Source organism: Cucurbita pepo, chromosome LG01 (assembly GCF_002806865.2).
Source record: "Cucurbita pepo subsp. pepo cultivar mu-cu-16 chromosome LG01, ASM280686v2, whole genome shotgun sequence".
NCBI classification, from domain to species: Eukaryota; Viridiplantae; Streptophyta; class Magnoliopsida; order Cucurbitales; family Cucurbitaceae; genus Cucurbita; species Cucurbita pepo.
The window spans coordinates 12,437,608-12,457,301 of NC_036638.1; the positions used below are offsets into that span (position 1 = coordinate 12,437,608).

The 19,694-nt window shown below is 37.0% G+C and overlaps 1 non-coding gene across 1 annotated transcript; it reads right to left on the reverse strand.

Annotated features, from left to right (window-relative positions):
* Positions 1–17,994: 17,994 nt before the first annotated feature.
* Positions 17,995–18,134, reverse strand: LOC111782997. Its single transcript, XR_002813253.1, has one exon. It is a non-coding gene; the product is annotated as a small nucleolar RNA Z247 (small nucleolar RNA).
* Between the last annotated feature and the right edge of the window lie 1,560 nt (positions 18,135–19,694).

Below are 19,694 nucleotides of genomic sequence, written 5' to 3' on the forward strand. Positions count from 1 at the left end.
AACCTTGTTCTAAATTGAGTCACTCCACAATCTAACTTGATCAAGGCTTGATTGAATGGCTCGGGTGCAATTCTACCACAAGAATTGCTTGAAACTTAGAAATGACAAATATGATGCTCGGATTTCTAAGGGAAACGTCTCAATTTGAGATCTGAATTACATTCATCCACGAATCTGATTTTTACATAACATATTGTTGGTATTTATAGTCTCTCGACAAAAGATGTCTGTGGACGGGATTTATTCGAGATGTTTGTGGACGGAATTTATTCCCGATCCCCTTTAATCCCCACAAAGAATAAGTCAAATTGACCATTTGACTTTTACATAATTTATCAAATTAAACATAGTTTTTTCTAACAAACGTTGATGTGCTTGAGTGGCTAATGCGGCAGACTTGTTATCAATAGTGGAAGTTGCACCAATATAGTAAGCACCATGCTGATCAAAAGGTTGCAAATTTCAACCCAACATCATCCTAAATCCAAGCTTTAATCTCTTTTACCTTGGAAAAATATAAAGATGAAGTTCTTTATGATGTGCTACCAATGCTTACTTGAGACATATTGCTTGGCCGTCCTTGGCAATTTGATAGGAAGGTATGTATGATGGATATTTGAATAGGTATTATTTTATAAAAGATGTTAGAAAAACTACTCGTGTACCTTTGAGTTCTATAGATGTATTTGTTGATCAACTAAAGTTAGAGAAAAAAAAGAAAAAGTTTGAGGAAGAAGAGTTCTGAGAAAAAAATAGTGAAAACAAAATGAAATTGAAAAAAAAAAAAAAAGCTAGTTGTTTGGCTGGAGTTGGAGAGGTTAGAAGGGCAATGTTTGCACAAAAAACCATCTTTGTTCTTATGTACAAGGAAGGATGTTTGGTCTCTAACCATAAAAATTTGTCTTTGGGTCTCTAACCATAAAAATTTGTCTTTGACTAGTATGTTTCAATCTCTTTTACACGAATTTGAAGACATGTTCCAAGATGAAGTACTTAAAGCGAATCCTACAAGTATTTCTTCCTAAATACCGGGTGGTGACTTACCGGTTGATGCGTGCCCTTTTTGCTAGCGTTTCTTTGCCTGTGAGGTGTCCAAAAATACTGATTTCTTTAACTTAGGCCCCTATCACGTAAAAACAGTATTAGAACTGGAACCGGGACAAAAAATGGGCAAACAGAGAGAAACCGGGCCAAAATGGCCGTTCCACGCACGCTCACGCGCCAGCAGCGCGCTGGGAGTGCTTGGTCACGCGCGCGGGAAGGCACCAGTCATAGGCTGCACGCGCGCCTACCACGCGCACCCGCTTCTGTGTAGTCGCGGGTCGGTCGATCCAGTCTTGCTCGACTCGGTTCGCGTTTGCGGTTTGGCCTGGCTTGCAGGCGACACGTGTCGTCACCTCATTGGAGCTGCGTTGCTCCAGCCGACGGTCGATGCGTGTCTGGTGCCTGTCGCCGGCCACCCTTTTTTTTTCTTTCTTCTCTGTCCTCTGAAAACCGAAACACAGTCCCCTTTTCTGATTTTCATATCTTTCGATTCGTAGATCGGATTGATATGATTCCTTCGGCAAAGTTCTAGATCGTGTTACGGGCTACATCCTAGTATTTTTTTTGTAATTTTTGCTTGACTACCGGATGAGTTAAGAACGTCAGAAGTTCGCTCACCGTTCTCAGACGGCTCTCGGATCTCCGCCTTCGGGTTGAGGTCTCGGCCAAACTTCTTCACAAACCGTGCATGAGTTGTTCCTAGGTGAATATTACAGCATTTTAGGATCGATTCATATAGGAAAAACTCAGATATGAGAAATGTCGTTCAGAACCTTACCTCGCGAAGTGTTCTTGGGTCTTGACGGAGCGTCGGCCTCGCTAGCCTCTCAATCCTTGTACGAGTCTCGTCTGAAGATGGATTCCGGCGGTGGTCTGTTAATCTTCACGGCTGACTTCTCTCCAATTTCTCTCTAACTCCTTTCTTTTGCAGGGGATCTGACGGGGTTCTCCTTTGACCCCTATTAGGACTGGACGGGCAAAATGACATTTTTGCCCCTCAGTTGACTTAGCCCCCCCCCCCCTTCTCCTGGCGTTGCAAAATTTTTTTCATGGAAAAAGTTAACTTTCTTGGCTTCATAGCTAATTTGAATAAGTGTTGTTTTTTTCATGGAAAAAGTTAACTTTCTTGGCTTCATAGTTGGTAAAAATGGAGTAGAAGTAGATGAAGAGAAAGTTAAATCAATCAGGGATTGGCTAACACAAAAAAAAAAATGCAAGTGAAGTTTGTATGTTTCATGGGTTAACTAGCTTCTATAGAAGATTTATAAAAGACTTTAGCACCTTAACTGCACCACTGAATGACTTAGTGAGAAAGAATGTTGTTTTTAAATGGGGAGATATGCTAGAGAAGGCATCCAATGAGCTTAAGAAGAAATTAACCAATGCACCATATTTATCTTGCCTAACTTTGATAAAACTTTTGAAATTGAGTGTAATGCAAGTGGTTTGAGCATATGTGTTGTTTTGATGCAAGATGAAAAACCCTTTAACATATTTTAGTGAAAAACTAAATGGGGCAGTATTGAACTATCCTACCTAGGATAAAGAATTGTTTGCTCTAGTTCGCTCATGACAGGGGCAACACTACTTATAGCCTAGAGAATGTGATCCACTCTGATCATGCCATTACTTATGGCTGAGAGAATTTGTGATCCATTCTGATCATAAAAGCTTGAAGTATCTTAAGGGTCAAAGCAAACTAAACCATAGACATGCAAAGTGGGTAGAGTTTATTGAAAAAATTTCGTATGTTCTCAAATATAAGCAAGATAGGGATAATGTGGTAGGTGATGCATTATCTAGAAGGTAAATCTTTTTACTTCTTTCTTTTAGTACAAAAATTCTTGAATTTGAGCATGTTAAAGAATTATATAAAACAAACATTTTGAAATTATTTATGCATCTTGTCTTGAAAAAGAAAAAAAAAACTGTGGATGATTATTATGTATTTCATGAATTTTTATTTAAGAAAAGTAAGCTTTGTATTTCTAAATGCTATAAGAGATTTGTTTGTAAAAGGAGGACATGATACAAAAATTGTTGGATTTGAATATATTCCAGATTTGAATATATTAAAGAATTATATAAAACAAATATTTTGAAATTGTTTATGCATCTTGTCTTGAAAAAAAAAAAAAAAAAAGCTGTGGATGATTATTATGTATTTCATTTTGGGATTAATAAAACTTATAATATGTTGCATGAACACTCTTTTTGACGAGATGAAGTATGATGTTCATAAGTTTTGTAGCCAATGTTTTAAATTCATATAAGCTAAATCTAGATCACAACCAAATGGATTGTATTCTCCTTTGAATGTACCTAACGAACCTTGGACGGATATATCTATGAATTATTTTCTTTGGTAGACAGATTTAGTAAAATGACTTATTTTATTGCATGCAACAAGATGAATGATGCAAAATATGTTGCTGACTTCTTGACGCGTTTTCTGAAAGCGCTTCAGGTAGAGCTGCAATCACTCATAGTGCAAGCTGTCACCCGCGATCCACACTAGAAGAGTCCACTCTTTTGTTTAGATTGTCTGTCTGTAGTCGCAAAGTAGTGTGTTTTAATCTAGGGTTTTTTTTCTATTTATACTCAATTTCGATTCGCCTTCCAATTCTTTTGATATTGATTCTCCTTTCGTTCTCTTCTTTCTTTTTCTATTTCTTCCTTTACTTGAGATTTGGCAATGAAAATGAAAGGGTAAGGCGAAAATGAAGTAAATTCCTTGAGAGTTGCTTTACCTCGTTCAAGAAATTCTCTTCATTCTTTTTTTCGTTCTTTCTTCTTCTTTCATTCTCCTCTTTTGGGAAGTACTAAGATTACATGGAATCCCTAAAATAATTGTTAGTGATATGGATGCTAAATTTTTAAGTCTCTTGTAAAGTATTATGGGTAAATTGGGTACCAAATTGTTGTTTTCAACTACATGTCATCTGAGAGTGATGGACAAACTGAGGTGGTTAATAGAATATTAGGAGCATTGCTTAGGATTATTATTTCTAAGAATATTATGTATGGGGTCAAATGTTTGCTATTTGTAGAGTTTGTATATAATACAGCAATTCATAGTACCACTCATTATTCTTTGTTCTGAAGTTGTTTATGGATTTAATCCACTTATGACTCTCGATTTGCTTCCTATTTTTGTAATATTTTTGTGAGTGTAACAGCCACAAGCAAGACAAATTTGATCAAAACATTGCACAAAGAGATGAAGAAGAGAATTGAGAAACAAAATTTCAAAGTTGCTGAAAGAATTAACAAAGGACGGAGGGAAATTATTTTTCAACCTAGTGACTTGATTTGGACACATTTTCGAAATGAGCGATTCATATCTCAAAGGAAGACAAAGTTATATCCCAGAGGGGATGACCCTTATCAAGTTTGAGAGAATTAATAATAATGCCTATAAAATTGATCTTCCACTAAAATTTTCAGTACATTCTACTTTCAAGAGTCCTTTTCATGTAGGTGATGATTGATTTGAGGACAAATCCTTTTGAAGAGGGGGAAGAGATAAGAATCACAGTGTTTCAAATGCTCAAACTAGACCTATTACACGATCTAAGGCGAAGAAAATTCAACAAGCATTCATTCTTCATCTACAAAATTGGATAAGCTTGGTTCAACCATCATTTCATGTGTTACAAGCTGATTCGATTAAGGAAGGACCATTTGGAGCTTCAGAAGTGAATATTTGCAAGCATCATTTCATGAGTTGTTAGAAAACTTTATTTATTATTTTTTAATTTCATAAAGTTTGTAATGGTCAATTTCACTCCATTTTTGTGGAGATTTGAGTGGATCAGAATTAAATCAGACCATTAACTTTTTTTTTATGGGGAGACTATAAATACCACAAATTATTAGGTAAAAATCATATCTGTCATCAATGAAATTCATCTCTCGAGTTGAGACATTCCCCTTAGAAATTCGAGCATCATCTTTGTCATTTCTAAGTTTCCTACCATTCTTGTGGTAGATTGCATCTGACCCATTCAATCAAGTCTAGATAAAGTTCGATGGTGGGATGACTCACTTCTAAATCTTCAATCTTACGAGTAATCTAATTCTAGCCTATCTTTTGGTTGCTCTCTCGAGTTGAGATGTTCCCCTTAGAAATTCGAGCATCATCTTTGTCATTTCTAAGTTTCCTACCATTCTTGTGGTAGATTGCATCTGACCCATTCAATCAAGTCTAGATAAAGTTCGATGGTGGAATGATTCACTTCTAAATCTTCGATCTTACGAGTAATCTAATTCTAGCCTATCTTTAGGTTGCTCCGAATTTTGTATAAGAAGGGATTAATTTCTTTGATTCAAAGGTTCTCGCTTCAACAAAAGTTTGGATCGTTGGGCTAAAGGATTAGGGCGCCTTGTCACCAAAGAGATGAATGTAGTGCTTTATCAAGGTTTAGGGTTTAAGAAGGAAATTTCAAGTAAAAATGGCAAAATAGTCATTTTTTTAAAATTTTTTTTACTAAATTTCTTCTATTTTTAATTAATTAAAGAGAAAAAAATCTCAACATCTACGCTTAATATAGAAACTAAAATCAAGGTAAGAAACTTTAAGAATAGATTTGAATTATTCTAAATAAAATATTTAAAATATGGAAATTGAGAAAAGGCCCTTAAATTTTCTAGAAATGATAAAATGTCTTTGTAATTAAATCTAACATGCAAATTCACTTCATATTCTGATGCCAAAGTAAAACTTGAGATATTTTGAGATCTAACCATTGGATCATTCACAAATTTTATTAGGACTCACAAAAATGTAAGTTGATGTTAGTGAAGTCATATATTCTTCCTTGTTTGAATTTATTCTCTAAAACCTAATTAATTTTTAATTTTTAATAATAATTTTTATTGTTTTTATTTACATTTTAATATTATTAATTATATGAAAAATCCAAAATTATTAGTATAATATATAACAATACGTTTTTAGCCTATTGTGTTGATATCTGCCCTTTAGAAAGGAGAATTTTCAATCAAATCATAATCAACATTAATGAGAATTTACCTTTCTAAATATCTATTTCTGTGCACGGAAGTTGCTGGCCGGCAGCCGCTCAACTGTTTTAACATATAAGAGGATCATGTTCAAGTAATAACCTAATGGGTCTATAGTACATGGATAAGGTTGGGTGCCTTATTTTGGTAACACTATTGATATGTCCCACTTTGTAACTGTTACAGACGATTTGGTCTAAATCGTTCAGGTAGAGACATGTGAATGGAGGTATACTAAAAAAATGAGTTTTGTAAGAATTGACCATGAAATATTTAATCTCTCCTTATAAATCAATTAATTGAGAAGATTAATATTTCACATAATCATCATATGCGACTCGATCTTAATATTGAGTGAGTTATGAACTTTTGCTTGTGAGGGTTTGTCCTATGATTTGTATGATTTGCACGGGTGATAATGAGTTTTATAGCTGACTGAATATGTGTACCAATTTGGGGATTGACCAAATAGGAAACTGAAAACATAATTTTACGAGATTGAACTCACTGCTTTCGATATAGGAAAAGTAGATGAGCAATTCTCTTAAATGTTGACTTCAAGATTTTAATAGTAGAGCTTACCATTTTATTGGCTCGAGAGGGACTTTACAAGGGTACAATAGACTTTTGACCTAACTATAATTATTAACCACTCATAAATGATTGACTTGCTTTTAATGATTACATCAATGGACACAACTTATTTTGCAGTGCATAAGAGCTAGACTATAAGTACGTTAATGAATGAAAATTGATTAACTAAAAAGCTTAATTAATTAACTTTGTATAACTAAATCTTATAATCTATAAGTTCACATAAAAGTTAAATACAAAAATAAAAAAATATATTGAATTTGAAATGTTTAAATTAGTATTTAATATTTAAATATATTTAATTTGAGGTGCTTAAATTAATATTTAATATATTTAATATATTAAACCTAACTAACAAAAATAAATTTATTGTATTTGATACCTTATATTAAAATAATTAATGTAGATACATTAAATAAAAATATATATTTAAAATTTGAAGGAAAAGTTTAAATAAAAATATATATTTCAAATTAATTAAATATATATTAGGAATATAATATTATATTCTAAATATATTTGATATTCAAATATATTATTTGACCTTCTCTAAAAATCTCTTTAAAAAATACAATTAGGTTAAATAGAGTAGGAATCTCACCATTTCTCTTATTTTCTCTAAAACTTCATTTCTCCAATTCTTTTGAATTTTTTTTTAAGAGATTGTTGAGTTCAAGAGAGGCTCTACAAGCCTTGAGTTAGTGTCTAAATCATAGCAAGAAAGAAAGTTTATGTGAAGGAGATTCAACTAGACTTTATGTAACGCTCATGCCTAATAGGTACGTAAAGCTTTATGAGATTTTATTGAAGACTGCTGACTTTCAAGAAGTTCATGATAGGAAAATGCTGAAGATAGCCCCAAGATCTTGGAAAAAATAAAATAAAATAAAGTGAAAAATTAAAAAGAAAGTAGGTCAAAGTAAACCGATCAAAATGGTTCCCTTTATTTTTGGGGTCTATCAATGTGTTAGATAGAAAGATAGGAAAGGAAGAAGAAAAGAGAAAAGCAAAAGGAAATAGAAAATAGGAGGGGAGATTAGGGTTTGAAGAAACAATAAGAAGACAAAAAAAAAAAAAGGAGAATGTTTCAATCGAATGTCGGAGACGGAATCCCATCGGAATCTCTTCACAAGAATTCTTCCCTGGACTTGGAAGGTTACTTATATGCTGTTGGATCGGTCATTTGCATCCAGAACCAAGGACGAACATTAAGTAAAGTTTATGGGTCTTCCGTCACTTTTTTTTCCTTAGACCTGAGAGTAATCTTGAGAGTTGGAGTTTAATTTTTTGTTATTTTTCTCCAAGAAGGATTTCTCAGAAGTTCAGAGAAGAAACTCGGTAAAGGAGTGCTGATATGAACCAAGAGACATTAATCATACAATATATTTCAATGAAAATGCGAGGAAAATGCTGTTGAAATTGTCACAAGATATTTCAATTCATGCCACATTAAAGAAAATGAAGTTTCATCGTTATAAATTTTAAGTGGATTACAATTTAAAGTAATTTAGAGTTATTGTATTTGATTAATGTATTTTAAGACATTTTATTTACTTTACAGGTTAATTACGACAATAAAGTATGAATGTTACAACTCTTAGAATTTCTTTAATAGTTTCATTTTGAGGGTATATAAAGCTATGTATGTTGTATTTATAGGTAGACTTGAAAATATAGTAAAAGGAGCATTTGTACTTCCTTTAGCCAGTGACTAAGTTTCTTTGCAATTGTATGTAGTTTAGGTTGCATGTAGAATCTTTCAAGCTCGACATGATCAATCTTGCTTATGGAGTGATTCGAATCTCAAACAAGTGTTCTTGCGTTGAGATATTTGATAAAAGAGAATCATTCAAGCTAGACATGATTGATTTTGCTTGTGGAGTGATTCGAATATCAAACAATGTTCTTGCGTTGAGATATTTCGATCAACAAGGTAATCCGAATCTTACTCCCCTTGTAGTGATTTCCACATATCAAGTGTTGTTGTCGTCGTTGGTCTTTCCACTGTTCCTGACGTTTAGCTCACATTGAAGGTTTAGCCATCATTCGAAAGCCTGTGAACTAAGACTCAAAGATGACTAAATTATGAAACCTAACCAGTTGTGGAGTATGCCCATACCTTTAAAACAATATGTGACAAGCTTCATGTCATTGGCAAACCCGTTGAGGACATTAATAAAGTGCATTGGTTACTTTGTGGACTCGACATTGATTTTTGAACTTTTTCTACTGCTCAGATAGCTCTCACCCCTCTCACATGTTTTGCAGATTTAGTTCTTGACTCCATTCCTACGACATTCACAACCACTAATTGTAGTCGCACCCATGGAAGTCACCCTACTTCTTGTAGGAACCAGCGAGATCGTTTTCATTTCCAAGATAACATCTCTTCCAATTGAGGACGAACCCGCTCGGGTCAGGGTCGTCGATTACCTTGCTGCCAAAATGTCGCACTGAGAACCATTATGTTGACCGTTTCAACCAACGATACGCTCGGACTGACTCTACTCATGCTCACCTTGCCGAAGCTTTCAGTGAATCCTATTCTATTGGTGGATCCGAGATTACTAATTGGTTTTTGGACATTGAAGCTTTGACCCATATGACCACCGATCCATCTATTTTGGATGAGTCCAAAAATTACAAGAGTAAGAACTTTGTGATCATAGGAAATGATGCCTCCATCCATTATTCACAGTGGTACTCTTTCTCATATTCCAAATATCCACTTATTAGAGGTATTGGTTGTCCCTTATCTCATTAAAAGTCTTTGTTTTAATTACATTTACTAAAAAATCTTTTTATTGCCTAGAATCGTAAAAAAGGGAAGGTGTTGAAAATCGGTAGAAGGGATGAACGGCTTTATGCACTGAAGTGCAGCAACTTTGCCTTTATTTCTATTCTTAACAATAAATCTCCTCGCTTAGTATGATTTATGGCATGCTTGCTTGGGTTATGTGAATTTATGTTATTCTTTTTTAATAAAAAAAGACATTTCTCTTACGTCTTTATTGTCTTATTCCCACAACGAACGTAGGAGGTCGTCTCGTGTTAAATCTTATTCATTGTGATCTTTGGAGTTCTTCCCCCTTCAAATCAAACTCGAGTTTTCTTTACTATGTTATTTTTATTGATGATTATTTCCGATTCACTTTGCTAAACTCTTAAAAATTTAAATGATTTTTTTGATATTTTTCTTCAATTTCAAAAATTTGTGCAAAGCCAACATTCTGGTTGTGTTAAGGTTTTTCAAAGAGCGGGAGGTGCTTAAAATCAACCCACTTTCTGAATGTGGGGTCAACATCTTCTCACAACATTCCTTACATTTTATTAAAACCCTCATTTTCATCCCTTTCGTTGTAGTATTTATTCTTGCTTGCGTGATTATATATATGCCTAACAAACTTTCTCGTAGCACTCCTTGCATTTTATTGGGTTATAGTCCCTATCATAAAAGGTTTTGTTATCTTGATCCCACCACTACTAGGTGTACATTCCTGACACTCTGAATTTGATGAAACTTACTTTCCTAATATCTCTATCTCCCAAGCCTAACCTCTTTCCTCTCTTCGTATTTTAAACTTCTTGGAACTACGTCTTTACCATATCGATTCATCCTCCTACCCCTTCTTTATTGAAAATTCCTCGATCCAACTTCTCTATTGAACTTGTTGTTGATTCCTCTTCTTCTTTGGGCTATCATCCTATGACATAGCTAAGCTGATAGTTTCAAGACTCGTCATCCAAAAAATATTGAGGTTGTGAGTTCATCTGGACTTCTTTCTGCTCTTTCTACATCCATTGAGTAAAGAGGATTCAAATTTGCTGCTAAGAATTCTTCTTGACTTGCTGCTGTAGATGAGAAAATTTGAGATTTACAACAAAATGACAGTTGGATTTTGTTTCTTCACCCTGCCAACACCATGATCGTGGGCTCTAAATGGGTGTTTCGCACTAAATATTTGCTCAATGGATTCTTCAAGCGTTTCAAGACTAACCTTATCTATTTTCTTATTTATGTTGATAACATTATTATTATTATTGGCAACAACTCATCTCTTCTTGACAGTTTTACTCACAAGCTTCATTCTGAGTTTACTACCAAGGATTTGGGCTCTCCAAGTTACTTTCTTGTTCTTGAAGCTCACCCATTCTTGATGGTCTTTTTATTAGTCAGTTAAAATATATTTGAGATATTCTTACTCGTGCTCAATTGCTCGATAGCAAACTAGTCCACACCCTATGATTATTTCTTAATACCTGACTGCTGATGGTTCTCCTTTCTATGATGTTACTCTCTATCGATCTCTTGTTGACACCCTTCAGGACTTGACTATTACGCGCCCACATGTCACCATCTTGTTGTCAAGCGTATTCTTCACAATGTTAAGGTCGCACTCTACTCTAGCCTATGTTTCGTCCATCCATTTTTCCTAGTTCACTAGTGGCTTATTCAGATGTTGACTGGGTTGGCTATCCCGATACTCGACGTTCTACACCCGACTATTTCATTTATGTTGGTACCAATCTCGTTAGTTAGAGTGTCAAGAAACAACTTACTTTCTCACGCTCCAGCTATGAATCTGAGTATCATGCTCTTACTATGACTGCTACTGTACTTCTTTAGTTTACGCATCTTTTGCATGACCTCAAGGTCCCCATTCCATAGCAACCCTAACTCTTATGTGACAATGAAATTATTTTTTTTAGCTCCAATCTCCTTTCTCACAAGTGGGCCAAACATGTTGAATTAAATTATCATTTCCTTCAAATTGTTGTCATTGGCAAACTTCGCATATAATATGTACCCTTCCATTTCTAGGTTGCTAACATCTTCACCAAAGCAAAACAGATAGAATAATCATAGGGTGTGGAAGAGTGTGCAGGAAGTATTATTATAATGTTGTGCATATTTGAAAATAATATTTTTAGAAAGTGGGACCTGCTAAAACCACCCACCGCATATAAAAGGGTTGTAAGAGTTTCCTACCTATAATCATAATAGAATAAATAGATAGAATAAATAGATTACACCGAAGGAAAGAGTAATAAATGGATATAGGATATTAACCTATAATCAAGGATCAAATATAATACATATAATAAACTGTAATTGAAGGCTCAGTATCTTCAACCATACAAGATATTAACCTATAAATAAGAGTAAAATATGATACCTATCGTAAACCATAATGGAAGGCTAAGTGTCCTCAACATCCCCTGCAAGCTAAGCATTAGTCAAGTCCTCAACATCATTTCTTTCTCCTATAAAGCGAAACGAAAAAATGTTAGCCGAGATGCGGGTTGTGGAGAAGATTTTGAGGTCATTAACCAACAACTTTGAGAATGTTGTATGTGCGATAGAAGAGTAAAATGACCTAGCGACGTTCACTGTCGATGAGCTCATCGGTTCTCTCGAGGCACACGAGCAAGAAAAAGGAGGAAACACTCGATCTAGCACTTCAAACCAAGGCGTCAATCAAAGATGAAAAGGTACTCTACTCTCAAAATTTTCAAGGTAGAAGGGACAGTCATGAAGGATATTATAAGGAGAAGGGACAGTCGAGCCAAGCAAATTGACGTGGTAGAGGACACAGTCGAGGAAGAGGGGGCCGATCAACTTATTCCAACATTCAGTGCTACAAATGTCACAAATATGGTCACTATGCAAATTATTGTAACTCCGAAAAATGTTACAATTGTGGCAGAGTGGGACATTTTGCAAAAGATTGCCGAGCCGATAAAAGGGTGGAAGAAACAATCAACCTAACCTTGGATGACGCAACAAACAAAGGTCTTCTCTTGATGGCTCAAAATGAAGTTCTGAAAGCGAAAGAACATGGCGGTGCGAAAGACGATGGCGGTGGTCGTGAGACGGTGGAAGCCGTTGAAAATGAGGGGATATGCAGCGGTTGGCGAAATCGCGATATTAGAGACGAGAAAATCGAAGAAGGATTCTGGATTGAACAGGCGATTGGGAACGGTGCCGATGCGAGTTTTGGAATTAAGAGACATGACAGCGAAGAGGGAAGAACAGAGAGAGAGAGAGCATTCAGAAAGGAGAAAAATGAAGGTGAAAGAGAAGAAAAGATGAACACAAAGCCGAATAAGGAGAAACTAATGAATGAAAAGGAAGAACAATTGGATAACAGAGAACTTTAGCTTGAAGAGAGAGAGCTTCAATGGTGGCAAAGGAATTTTGAGGAATAAAAAAGAAAGATGTTATTGGATGAATCTGGTAGGGTTATTGAAGATTTGGAGAGAAAAGTCGATTCGAAAACAAAGGAGAAAGTAGAGATTGAAAAGAAAAAGAAAGCTTTACAAACGAAGATTGAAAGGTTAGAGAAGAAAGTTGCTGAGCTGAGCTGAGTGAGAGTTCTTTCTATCTCAAAGAGGAGAAGGAAGAGAATGGGAAGGTAATTTCTGAGCTCGTGAAGAGAATTGAAGAAGGTGTGGAGAAAGAGAATGAACTCTTAAGGGGGTTGATGGTTTAGTGGAAGAGTTAGTGAGGGAGGTGAAAAATGTAGAGATGTTAACTCAACAAAGAGATTCACTTGATGTGAATCTGAATCGAGTCCAACAGAAGGTAGTGAGTTTATGACGCACGATTGAGATAATCACTCTTGATAAAGCTGAAATGGAGGAGGCGAAAGTGGAAGTGAAAATGTCGTTGTGGACTTACGAAGGGAATTGAGTAAATTGAAAGAAGCTATAACGTCTTTGACTGAGTCGAACGAGGTTAAGAACGGGAGAAATGAGAAGTTGCTGTCTCAAATAGGCTGTCTTCGAGAAGCTGTAAATGGAGCTTCTTTAGAGAGGGATAAGCTTAGTTTGTTGCTCGAGAACAAGGAGAGGAAATTGAAGAAGTCACGCCTGAGCTCGAAAAAACGAAAACGGCCAGGTGGAGTCGTTGAATTAGCATTTAAATTTATGTAGGAGTTTTGTTCAATAAACATTAAAAGCCATTTTTAATTAATTTGTCAGTAGATTTTAAATTTAGAAGTAAGTCAAAATACCAAATTGTTGAGAATGAAAGGTTAAGATTTATTTTAGGAAACCGTGGGTTTTATGGTCAGTAAATAGTGGCTATAGTTAGTTTTAAGAGAGCAAATATATAATTTCTTTCCCTGGCAAAGCAAAGGAGAGAAAAATGAAAAATAGTAATAGAAGAAGGGTTTTTTCAAATAGACAGAGCTTCTTCTATCGTTAGTGTGTGAGATTTATTTCACAAATTAATGAGTTTTCTTTAACAGAGACATGAGTTCTTTTCTTGAGCCTCTATTATACCGCCTTCTTTGGGGAGATTGGACTGTAAACGGTGCCAACTTTGCCATTATGTCTTTGATTATGTCTTTCTTCTTAAGGCAATAGCTACTAGGTTAGCTTTTCGTGGGTGATAAAGGATCTTTATGTCATAATCTTTTACTTAATCCAACCATCTTCTTTGGTTGTTGGTTTTTGCCCTTGATTGAAATTGTTAGATTGAATGGCACGATGACCTATATGGGTCACGACCTCATGTATTTATAGATGCGTATAATGAAGATTACATTCCAAATCTATGATTTGGTAACAAACCATAAAATCATAGATTTGGTAACAAACCCTTCAAATCATAACAACTAGTAAATCTTAGACTATTTTAGTATATACAGTTATGATCTATTTTAGGTTTAACACCCCCCTCAATCTGGACGATGTACTACTAAGTTCAGATTGCGCCTAAAATAGCTAAAAGAAGGAGCTGGCAGTGGCTTTGTCATGATATCGGCGAGCTGATCCTTGGAAGATATGAGTCGAACATCAAGCTGACGAGTCGATACTCGTTCACGAACGAAGTGATAATCAACCTCAACATGCTTCGTCCGTCGATGAAAGATTGGATTGGCGGATAGGTAGGTGGCACCAATGTTGTCACACCATAGGCTAGGCGCTCGCGCTTGCGAGATCCCGAGCTCACGCAAGAGAACTTGGATCCAAATTAATTCGGCAGTGGCATCAGCAACCGCCTTATATTCGGCTTCCGTACTAGAACGAGAAACTGTCGATTGTTTCCTCGAACTCCAAGAGATAAGATTGCCACCAAAGAAGATCACATAGCCTCCAGTGCTTCGACGATCATCAGGATTCCCAGCCCAATCAGCATCTGAAAAGGCACTCAACAAATCAGTGCTGGACTTTGTAAGACACAAACCCATATCAATAGTGTCATGTAGATAACGGAGAATTCGTTTGACTGCCGCCCAATGTATAGAAGTCGGAGAGGACATGAACTGACACACTCTGTTGACACAGAAGGATATATCAGGACGTGTCAGAGACAAATATTGGAGAGCACCAACGACACTTCGATAGCGAGTAGTATCCTCAGGTGAGAGCTTTTCACCACCATTCAATAACAACTTCTCACTGGGAAGCATAGGTGTGGGCACACCTTTGGAGGTGAGCATATTGGTTCTGGCTAATAAATCTCGAATGTATTTATGTTGTGTCAGAATAAGTCCACTAGAAGTATGGCGGACCTCAATCCCAAGAAAATAACTCAAAATACCAAGATCCTTGACGGCAAAATCATCCTGAAGCTGTGTAAGAAGTTTCTCAGTAGCCGTAGAAGATGAGCTGATGATAATAATATCATCAACGTAGATGAGGATATACATCTGAATGCCCGTTTTGTTAAAAATAAAAAGAGAGACATCAGCCTTTGAAGGTGTAAAATCCAGCTGTAATAGTTTGGAGCTAAGGCGAGAAAACCAGGCACGCGGAGCTTGTTTAAGGCCATAAAGCGACTTATCCAGCTTGCAGAGATAACCAGGGTGTTGAGAATCCACAAATCCAGGGGGCTGCTTCATATAAACATCTTCATTAAGAAGGCCATGAAGAAAAGCATTTTGAATATCAATCTGCCGAATAGCCCAACCACGAGAAATAGCAAGAGATAATAAGAGCCGAATGGTAGTGGGCTTAACAACTGGACTAAAGGTATCATCATAATCAACGCCATACTGCTGTTTAAAACCTTTAGCAACCAGGCGTGCTTTGTAGCGATCAATAGAGCCATCTGGCTTTTGCTTGAGTTTGAAAACCCATTTGCAATCAATAACGTTAAGACCAGCACGAGGAGGAACTAAGTGCCATGTCTTATTTTTTTGAAGTGCCTGAAATTCATCATTCATTGCCTGACGCCAGAGGGGATGCTCCATAGCAGTAATATGTGAAGTAGGTTCAGAGGCAGAAGACCGAGCTACAAGATATGTTACTGTTCCATCTGTACGCACCTTGGGTTTCTTGATATTGTGCTTCAATCGAGTACCATACGGATGAGTAGTAGGTGCAGGATCCACATTTGAGGGGACGGCCGTATCAGCCGTTGCGAGGGGAGCAACCGATGCTACAGCAGTTGGTTGACCAGCGGCCGAGGATTCGACCGGGCATTGCGCAATATCATCTGCTGGCGGAGGAGCCGAGGCCTCAATCATTGGCGGAACAACCAACGCCGATTCGCATGGCAGCGACGCGGAGGATTGTTGCGGCAATTCCGAAGCTGATGTAGACACCAAATTTTCTGCATCCAAAGAGTTAGTAGGCCCAGACATATGCATGTGATCATTCTCCAAATTAGTACTGCTATTACCCAAATGCAAGGTGCACAAATCAGGGGCATTATGTGTCGACTGCATGATTGGGGAAGAATTAGGTGAGGCTCTCTTGAATGGAAAAACATTTTCATCAAATATGACATCTCTAGACATATAGACACGACCAGAATCGGTGTCAAGACACTTATACCCTTTATGTGAAGAACTGTAGCCTAGAAAGACACATTCCTTTGATCGAAAAGAGAGCTTTTGTTTGTTATAAGGACGAAGATGAGGCCAACAAGCACACCCAAAATTTTTTAATAAGGAGTAATTTGGTGGGGTATGAAAAAGAAGCTCTAAGGGGCATTTTTTATCGATGACACGAGTAGGAAGACGATTGATGAGATATGTGGCTGTAAGAAACGCGTCGTCCCAAAATTTAATAGGTACATGAGCATGAGCTAGAAGGGCTAGGCCAGTTTCAACAATATGACGATGCTTGCGTTCAGCAGACCCATTTTGTTGATGTGTGTGAGGGCACGAAACACGATGAGCAATTCCAAGGGAACGAAAAAATGTGTTATGAATTTTCTGATATTCCCCACCCCAATCAGATTGGACCCACTTGATTTTAGTATCTAGGAGGCGCTCAACATGAGCTTGGAATTGCAAAAATATACGAGGAGCTTCTGTACGATCATGCATCAAATAGATCCACGAAAATTTACTGAAATCATCAATGAAACTAATATAATATTTAAAACCCCCAACAGATGGAGGTGCAGGGCCCCAAACATCCGAAAAAATAAGTTCCAAAGGTGACGAAGACCTATGGGAAGAACTAGTATATGGTAATCGATGACTCTTTGCTAACTGACACGCATTACAAACTGACAAAGATGACTCACTAGCACACAAAATATTATTTAGACGCAAAATGGATTTTATTACTTGAGATGAAGGATGTCCAAGACGTGCATGCCATTGGGCGTGAGTAGTAGATCTGCTCACCAAGGCGTGCTTGAGATTATCGACATCGGATGGCTTAATAGGATAAAGACCAGATTCACACCTCCCATTTAGGAGACTTTTCCTCGACTATCGATCCTTTATAGAAAAATGCCAAGGATGGAATTCAAAGAATACGTCATTATCACGAGAAAATTTATGAACAGAAAGAAGATGTTTGGAAATTTCAGGCACATGCAAAATATTACGCAACGCAAGAGGACGAGTAGCAGTATTAATTAGAGAATGACCAGTATGCAAAACACGCAAACCTGCTCCATTGCCGACTTGAACTTGTTCACCTCCATGATAACGTTCACGCACAGCGAGACGATCCAGGTCACTGGTGATATGGTCCGTAGCGCCTGTGTCGCTGTACCAATTTGAGTCAATCTTGTAAGAGGAAGTAGCCGCCAGTGCCGTAGGAGGAGCAGAAGAAGGTTCATCTTGATAGGACTCATCCATCCTATGCCAGCAGCGGATAGCAGTATGCCCCACTTTGCCGCAGATCTGGCAGGAAGGACGAGCAGAAGGGCCACGACGATCACCAGCAGGACGAGAGGGTGCATAACCTTGAGAACGACCACGACCACGATCCCTACGCCCACGATTCTTCTGCTGACCACCACGACTAGCATAATTGGCAGAAGATCCAAGATTTAACTGAAGTTCAGCACGACCAGTATAATTGGCCGAAGATCCCGGATTTAACTGAAGTTCAGCCTGGTGTTGTAGTTGGCGAGCTTCATACGTCATTAGATGTGCAAACACATCATCAAGCGTGAGGGCTTCACTCTTGGTAGTCATTGAGGTGACGAAGGGATCATAGTCAGGGCCAAGACCAGCGAGAAGATACGCGATCACATCATCATCCTGCAAGGCAGAGCCGGCGGCGGCCAGCTCGGTGGCTAGCCCTTTGATCTTGCAAAAATAATTTGCAGCAGATTGATCTCGTTTCTTGGACGTGGCGAGCTCAACACGAATCTGAGTAGTGCGAGCACGAGTTGACGATGAAAACATCCGCTGCAGGGTATCCCACGCCTCCTTGGACGTAGTAGCGGCAACCACATCATGAAGAATCTCCTCAGACATGGAGGAGAGAAGGCCGCTAAGGACTTGTTGATCCTGATCATACCACTGATTATAGGCCGGATTAGAGACCAGCTCAGCACCAGCAGCAGTTGAGGAAGGGATCAGCTTGGCAGGTGCAACATTGGTGCCATCGAGGTAGCCCATAAGCTTCGTACTCCGTAGGTAGGGGAGGAGCTGGGCACGTCATATGATGAAGTTGTTTTTGGTTAGACGAATTGTGACAACATGGTGTAGAGGGATTGGATAGTGTTTAAGGCCAAAAGTCGCCATGGTAGTTGAGACGGTGTTGGAAATGGTGGATGGAGAGGAGGAAGAAGACATGGCGAGGAGTTTAAAAAATAAACCTTGGCTCTGATACCATGTTAGATTGAATGGCACGATGACCTATATGGGTCACGATCTTTATAGATGCGTATAATGAAGATTACATTCCAAATCTATGATTTGGTAACAAACCATAAAATCATAGATTTGATAACAAACCCTTCAAATCATAACAACCAGTAAATCTTAGACTATTTTAGTATATACAGTTATGATCTATTTTAGGTTTAACACAAATACACCAAAATAATCATTTGAAGCATTTGGTTGTTGGTTTTGGCCCATGATTGAAATACACCCAAATAATTATTTGAAGCAAAAAGAACAACTTGTGATAGAGTTTTTTTTGAATGGAAGAACCTTAAGCAATATGATTTTCAATTCTTTTTGTTTTCATGAACAAAGTGTACATGTAAAGAATATTTACATAGGAGAAAACACGGATAGATTTCTTAAGGTTTCTAGAAAACACGGATAGATTTCTTAAGGTTTCTAGAAAACACTGATAGATTTCTTAAGGTTTCTAGAAAACACTGATAGATTTCTTAAGGTTTCTAGAAAACACGGATAGATTTCTTAAGGTTTCTAGAAAACACTGATAGATTTCTTAAGGTTTCTAGAAAACATTGATAGATTTCTTAAGGTTTCTAGAAAACACGAATAGATTTCTTAAGGTTTCTAGAAAACACGGATAGATTTCTTAAGGTTTCTAGAAAACACTGATAGATTTCTTTTTCTTAAGGCTTCTAGAAAACACTGATAGATTTCTTAAAGTTTCTAGAGAATACTGATAGATTTCTTAAGGTTAGAAAACACTGATAGATTTCTTAAGGTTTCTAGAGAATACTGATAGATTTCTTAAGGTTTCTAGAAAACACTGATAGATTTGATAGATTTCTTAAGGTTTTCTAGAAAACAAGGTTTCGAGAAAACACCGATAGAAGATTTCTTAAGGTTTCTAAGGCTTAAGGTTTCTAGAAAACACTGATAGAAAATTTCTTAAGGCTTAAGGTTTCTAGAAAACAC